An 8,133-nucleotide genomic window follows, 5' to 3' on the forward strand; every position below is an offset into this window, starting at 1 on the left:
TTCTGGAAGCTAGGATGTAAACATGTATGATAATATAAGAAGTATGCTGGAAGCCGGGCAGTGGTGGCACACGCCTTTGATCCCAGTACTTAGTAGACAGAGGCATGTCTGGTCTACAGAGTGATTTCCAGGACAGCCAAGGCTACACAGGGAAACCCTGTCTCAAAAAACAAAAAACAAAAAAACAAAAGAAGCGGCAGCGGTGGCGGAGGAGGAAGAAGAAGAAGAAGAAGAAGAAGAAGAAGAACAACAACAACAACAACAACAACAACAACAACAACAACTAGTGTGCTGGGTCACCCAGGCTGGACTTGGTAGCAGAAACACCCAAGTACAGGCAGGTGACAGCTAGCAGAAGTACCCAGAAGAGTCATGAACCTACTTTCAGATGGAGTGGCACAAGGCCCGACCTCCACACGGGGAGAGATGCTGGAAACACCCTTCAGGGAGCTGGTTGGCAGAAGCTGGGAGCTGGCACCCAGGAGTCAAGAGTGTCAGAGCCAGCTGGGCTGAGCAAGACCTGAGGTGGGCAGTGTCCTCAGTGGGAGCACTGTTCGAGGTGGCCCTGGGCTAAGGCTATGTTTTCGTAGGCGTTAACGTAATGAGGACACACAGCCAGGGCAAGACACTAACAGCTCCCGTGCCTGTGTGTGCCTCTGGCAGTAGAAGAAAGAGAGTCAAACTCTGAAGAACCAGGAAGGGAAAATCAAGTTCCTGCCTGCTGCGATGGCTCTGCAGCACCATCTACCGACAAAACCTCATGCTCTCACCGAAAGAAACCCTTAAAGCAGAAGTTCTCAACCTGTGGGTCGCGACCCCTATGCAGGGTTAACCGGTCCTTTCACAGGAATCGTCTAAGACCATCGGAAAACACAGCTATTTACATCACAATTCATAAGAGCAGCAACATTAAAGTTATGAAGTAGCAACAAAACAATTTTATGGTTGGGGTGACCACCACATGAGGGACTGTTTAATAAGGGGTCACAGCATTAGGAAGGTTGAGAACCAGTGCCTTAAAGGAACTGTGCCACCATGGAGGAACAGGTAACGGAGGGTAGATCGGAAGCAGCAACAGATGTCTACCCACAGGTGCAACGGGAACAGCCACCTGTGTCATATGGATTCCGGCAGCTGGGTAACACGACTGTTTACAAGCAACAGCGAGGATGAACCGCCAAAACAAAACAACAACAAAAAACCCGCAGGGAAGAAAAGACACAAAGGGTAAAGACTACTATGTTAAATTCTAGAACATTCCAGGCTAATCTGCAGGGGGAGATGCCAGTTAGTAAACTACACGTAGTGTCTTTTTTTTTTTTTTTTTTTTTTTTGGTTTTTCAAGACAGGGTTTCTCTGTGTAGCTTTGCGCCTTTCCTGGAACTCGCTTTGGAGACCAGGCTGGCCTTGAACTCACAGAGATCCGCCTGCCTCTGCCTCCCTGAGTGCTGGGATTAAAGGCGTGCGCCACCACCGCCCGGCAACACGTAGTGTCTTAGGCTTGTAATTCCAGCACTTGGGGAGCTGAAGCAGGAGGACCAAGTATTCAAGGGTCGTCTGGGTTACGAAGCCACACCCTATCCCCCAAACAAATCAAGAAAGAATGCATTGTATCTTCTGTAAATATACCTCCATAATGCCTATTTTCAAAATGGCATCTGAAAATAGGAGTCTGTGGGGTAGGATGGAGACTGTCATCTTTTCCAAACCTTGCTCCCAGGGAATTCCTGGTCAGGAGCCATTTGAAAGGACTGGAGCTTTGGTGATAACATTGGAAACGTATCTTCACCCAGGAAGTAGAATGTAAAAGTGGGAATGTCTTCATGGCTAGAGTGACTGATTCTAGATTATTCCCAGGATGCAGCTGGGATGGTATACCTGCTCAGGAAACTCAAGCCATGGCTGGGCATAGAACATGGGAGCCTGCATTATTCTCATCTAGTGTATTAGTTCGCTTTCCACAGCTGTGATAAACACTCTGGCCAAAAGCATCTTGGGGATGAAAGGGTTTAGTTCCTCTCACAGTTTGTAGTCCTTCATGCAAGAAGTCAAGGCAGGAACTTGGAGACAGGAGCTGAGGCAGAGGCCAGGTAAGAACACTGCCCACTGGCTTGCTCTCCATGGCTTGCTCAGCCTGCTCTCTTATACACCCCAGGACCACCTGCCAGGGGTGCCACACTGCCAAAGTGGGTGAGGCCTTGCTACATCAATCATTAATCAAAAAAATGAACTACAGGCTAATCCGATGGAGGCATCTCCTCAGTTGAGGTTCCCTCTTCCCAGATGATTCTAGCTGTGTCAAGTTGACAAAAAACCAAACCAAAACAAAAAACCCTTACCAGCACATTTAGCCATCGCTAGTTAACAGTTTCCATAGTTGGCCACAGGCCCGGGTGGTGTGAGGAGGGGACAGTGACAAAAGACTGGCTGATCAAGGCGAGATGTTGTGACTCACGCCTTTGATCCCAGCACTCGGGAGGCAGAGGCAGGTGGATCTCTGTGAGTTTGAAGTCAGCCTGGTTTACACATAGTGAGTTCGGTTAGCCAGGGCTATATGGTGAAAACTCTGTTTCCAAGCAAACTGGCTGATGGAGCGTGCAGGGAGAGTTCAGCGGGTAGAGAGGAGCAGCCTGCCCAAGAAAAGGCATCGCTGAAGAATCCACTGGCTTCCAAAAGTGAGTCATTGAGGACTGGCAGAGAAGAACAAGGCCCGTGCCAATAATAACTATGTGAGCGAGTTGTAAAGAGGCTGCAGAAGCGTGGCGAGCAGCTCCTTTATAAATAAAGCCTAACGATGGCTCACTAGCTAATGCCTCTTGTATGGGTGGTAAAATTGAGGTCCACAGTCTTGACTGGTTTTTTGTTTTTGTTTGTTTGTTTGTTTTTGTTTTTCGAGACAGGGTTTCTCTGTGTAGCTTTGCGCCTTTCCTGGAACTCACTCTGTAGCCCAGGCTGGCCTCGAACTCACAGAGATTCGCCTGCCTCTGCCTCCCGAGTGCTGGGATTAAAGGCGTGTGCCACCACCACCCGGCCTTGATTGGTTTTTTATGTCTGTATATATTTGCCTCCAAACTTCATAGATTGGTAAAGAATATCTTCCAGGATCCAGGAATGAAAATGTAGTTCTAAAAATATCAGCCAGATGTGGTGGGATATGCCTTTAATCCCATTACTCTGGAGAGTCAGAGTCTCTGTGAGTTCAAGGCCAGCCAGGACTACCTAGTGAGATCCTGTGTCAAAAATAATAATAGATAATAGTAATGGTAATAACATCATCCCCCTCTGACTGAGTATGGTAGTGCACACCTGTAATCCCAGCACTCTGGAGGTAGAAGCTGGAAGATCATTGCTATATTCAACTACATAGAAGGTTCGACTTAGCCTGGGCTACGTAAGACCCTGTTTTTTCAAAACGTAATCATTCCCTCAAAAAACCTTCATTTCTCTTATGGGTTTTATAAAATTATCTCCTGTGGTTAGGGATGTAGCTTAAAGGTAGAATGCTTGCCTAGCATATGCAAGGCCCTGGGTTCAATCCCCAGCCATGCAAAATGAGTGCATGAATGAATAAACAAATACTGTAGGTAAAAGGTCCCTTCCTTTCCTGGGTCTAAGACATGTCAGTGATCCAGAGGGACCTCTCTCTGAACTGATCTTAGGTGAATATGCATTGAATGGTTTTTCATCCTAGCAAGAAATGCTTTTATTTCGTATGGTGGAAGGTTAAACTGACAGCCCATAATCTCATAGGTACTATCTTGAAGATTTTTTTAAAATTATGTGTGAGTATTTTGGCTGCATCTATATCTGTGTACCACATGCTTTTACTGGTGCTTTTGGAGCCAGAGGAGGGTAATGGACCCTGGAGAACTGGAGTTTAGGGCAGGTGTGAACTACCATGTGGGTGCGGGGAATCAAACCCGGGTTCTCTAGAAGAGCAGCCAGTCTCTTAACTGCTGAGCCAGCTCTCCAGCCCCATTAGAGATCTTTTAAAAACTTCTTTTTACAGTTATGTGTTTATTTGTATGTGTAGGTTTGGGGGGCAGCACATGTGCCCAGTGTGTGTGTGGAAGCTGGAGCTTTCTGGTCAGCCAGTGAGTTCCAGGTTCAGTAAGAGACCCTGTCTCAAGAGAAGAAAATGGAGCTGGGTGTGGCTGTGCATGCCTTTAATCCCAGCACTCAGAAGGCAGAGGCTGGTGGATCTCTCTGTGTTTGAGGCCAGCCTGGTCTACAGAGTAAGTTCCTTGTCAGCCAGGGCTACATAGTGAAACTCTATCTCAAAATACATAGCAAGATCTTATCTCAAACAAACAAACAAAAAAACAATGGTACACAAATAGGGTAATGCTTTCACCAATGCAAAGGTGCCCAACATCACTAATTATTAGGGCAATGTAAACCAAAACTACAGTGAGATACTACCTCCTACCTATTAAGATGGCCACTATGAATGCACAGAAGATAATAAGCATTCCAAGGTCTGAAGGAAATTGGAACTCTGCTGCCTTCAGGGTAGGAATTTTTAAAAGGAAAAGAGTATGGCGGACAGGTTCCCAGAATATTAAGAATGCTATTACTTGCCGGGCGTTGGTGGCGCACGCCTTTAATCCCAGCACTCGGGAGGCAGAGCCAGGCGGATCTCTGTGAGTTCGAGGCCAGCCTGGGCTACCAAGTGAGCTCCAGGAAAGGCGCAAAGCTACACAGAGAAACCCTGTCTCGAAAAACCAAAAAAAAAAAAAAAAGAATGCTATTACTAGGGTCCGGCAATTCTTTTTTTCTGGGCATATACTCAAAAGAATTGAAAATGAGGTCTCAAGGAGATATTTGCATACTCAAGTTCTACAGTAGAGTCATTCACAATGTATACAACATGGACAAAATCCAAGTGTCCATTGATAGGTGAATGGGTAAGCCAGATGTGGGGATGTCCACAGACTAGAATACTGCTCAGTGGTGAAACAGGAAGTTCTGACACATTTGAGTGGGCAAATGAGATTTAAAGATATTCTGTAAAGCGAAATAAGCAGTAACAAAAAGACAAGCACAGTGTGGCTCCACTAAGCGAGATATTTAGAGTAAGCGGTTGCTAGGAGCCATGAGGAGAGGGAACAGGGAGTGATTGATGCCACAGGGGGAGCTTCAGACTTTGTGAGATGAAAAGGTTACAGACAGAGAGAGTTGCACACCAGCACCAGCGGACTGGACACTGAAAATGACTAAGATGGCAGATTTTGCCAGGCGATGGTGTTGCACGCCTTTAATCCTAGCCCTTGGAAGGCAGAGACCGGGGGAAAAAAGAAAAGATGGCAGATTTTACACTATATGAATTTCAACCATAAGAGAAATATTTTTAAAATGAAGAATGCAAGTAAAATGAGCAAGTCTTTGCATTTATAGCCCACATGGTCGTGAAAGCAGTTTCAGTGGGTGACATGGTTAATCTGGAGCTGGGATTTACATATCAAATAATTCTTTGGACACTTGCATTCTGTGACTTGTTTTATTTTGTTTTTTTGAGACAGGGTCTTATGTAGTCTAGGCTGGCTCCAACTCATTATGAAGCGAACAAGGGCCTTGCATTTCTGGTCCTCCTGCCTTTGTCTCCCCAGGACTGACACCACAGTGCTTGATTTTTCCATGATGCTGGGAACTGAATCCAGGGCTTCATGCATGGCTAACCATGTATCTACCAACTGAGCCCCATCCCCAGTCCCTCCTGTGGCCTCTCTAAGAGAACAGAAATAAGCTCTTTTCTAGCCTACACTGAGCTCAAGTGACTGTGTTAGCTGGCTTTCTGACACTGTGATGAAACACTGGGATCTTCACTTTTAGAGAAGGAATGATTTGTATTGGCCCTCTGCATCAGAGGTCTCAGTCCCAGGGCTCTCGACTCTCCTGCCTTGGAACCTCCGCTTAGGCCGCATAACTGGCAGAGAGCCGTGGCAGTCGGTAAGCAATCAGAGAGGAAAGGGCCGGTGTCCCTCATATCCCCTCAAAGTGAAGTTCTCCCCCCACCTGGCCCCCTGCAGCAGGTGAGCAGCATCATCAGGAGAGGGGCTGACTTCCCACACAGGCTAAGTCAGCGCTGCCTTGGAATGCTGGTCATCCCAGGACAAAGCTAGCTGGCGAGTTAATGATGCCACTGCTCATGCAGTCTAACCTAATGCCTCCCTTGCTATGGCGAGCAGTACAATCAAAAAGGAACGCTGGGGAGCAGAGGGCTCCTGGTCTGCGTGCCACAGACTTTGTCTCTCCCCCCTCCCTCCCTCCTGCCTCTCCTCATAAGTTTCAGTCAGCCTCGTGTCTGGCATGAAGCCTTTGGGTGTTCTCTTTAGTCTCTCAGCAATCTAGTCCATCCTGCCCTACACTCCTAACTCCTAGCTCAGCTGGGCTGTGGACAGCGCTCCCCCCCCCATCTCGTCGACACCCCCCACCCCCCACCCCCACCCCGCTGCCGCCCGTTACACCACCAATGGGTCTCACCACTTCCCAATAATGTTACAGGCTGGCAACCAAGCTTTTCACATAAGAGCCTTTGGGGAAAATTTAAGATCCAGCTCATAAATGTGCACACATACCCCTTTGTGGGTATGTGTTTTGTTGTTTGTTTTTCGAGACAGGGTTTCTCTCTATGTAGCTTTGCGGCCTTCCTGGAACTCGCTCTGTAGCCCAGGCTGGCCTTCGAACTCACAGAGATCCGCCTGGCTCTGCCCCCACCGTGGGATCCTTGGTGGGTATGTTTTAGGAGACTGATGCTTTGCATTGGGGAATCAAGTGTCTGAGTTCTTAGGCCGGCGCTATCCTGACCCATTTAAGGAATCCTCTGAAGGCTGTACAGACCTGAGCACAGGCTGCTCTGACTTTGAAGTGGAGACAGGTTTAGGAAGCCAGTGAGTCCTTGCCCATGGTGACTTCCCCTTCTCTGCAGGCACAGTTGGCACCTGTTCCGGTGAGGACCAGCACTCACCACCTCAGTGGTGTCTTCTTTGCCTTAGGCAGGTGAGAGCACCTTGAGGGATCATCTAAGCATGCGCCTGGCCTGCCCTGTGATAGCTGCATGTTTCTCGGCTTAGGTAGGAGGAAATGTTGCAGGCAAGACGACGTTACTGGGAAGGGGAGCCCGAGTAGCAGGGAAGTCAGCTGGCCAGCCTTGCGGAAGATGGCCTGACCTGAGGCTCTCTAGTCTCTTTTGTGTTAAGCACATTTCCCCCTGGTTAACAGGGCACAGAGGACTGGCCTGGGTATCTGAGCTCCAGGGTGTGGCACCCAAGCACCAGGCAGAGTGGTGAACCAAGGGGGACCTGGTCAGATCCAGAAACCCACCCACCCCTACCCCAGCCCATTTCTCCTGCACTGGGAACCATTCCAAATACTCCCTTTATCCACAGCAAACATACCAACTAAAACCTCTTGGCTATACAAGATGCTCAGTGGGTAAAGCAGTCACTGTGCAGGCCTGATGACCTGAGTTCTGTCCCTGGACCCCCCCCCCAAAAAAAAGGAAGGGGAGAAACAAATCCAGGAAGAAGTGGAAGGGGACGACAAAACCTCTACACATGCAGCCGGAGATGGCACCCCTAGGCATCTGTAACCCGTGGACAGCCCCCGGGGTGTCTCAGTTGCTTAGAACTCACGGAGCAGGCCAGACCAGCCAGCCTTGAGCCTGTTTCTGCCTAAGGTTGGAATTCCAAGTGACCCCACCATTCCTGCTTTGTTTTGTTGTAAACACAGGCTTGGGGATTGAACTCAGATCCTTGTGTTTTCAAGGCAAGCACTTTACCAACTGAGCCATTTCCTTAGCTTCCCTCATTTTTGAGAGAGGGTCTCACTGTGTAGCTCAGGCTGGCCCTGAACTCTAGACCCTCCCGAATTGCTCCTCCCAAGTGTGACACCCTGCCTGGGCACTGCCATCGGCACCTGTGGCAGAATAGTGTCTGTCGTGTGTGGGGGAGAGAACTAAACCTGATTTTCATCTCCAGTGCCTCTCTGAACACGAAAAGAGCAGGAAGAAGAGGGAGAGTGTGGGATGGAGACTAGCTGTCAGTGTTTCCATTTGCTGCCTTTAAGAAACACTGAGGGTTGGAGCCGGGCTGTAACTCACACTCAGTTGGTAGGATGCTCGCCTAGCATTCC

Source organism: Peromyscus maniculatus, chromosome 2, assembly GCF_049852395.1.
Source record: "Peromyscus maniculatus bairdii isolate BWxNUB_F1_BW_parent chromosome 2, HU_Pman_BW_mat_3.1, whole genome shotgun sequence".
Taxonomy (NCBI): Eukaryota; Metazoa; Chordata; class Mammalia; order Rodentia; family Cricetidae; genus Peromyscus; species Peromyscus maniculatus.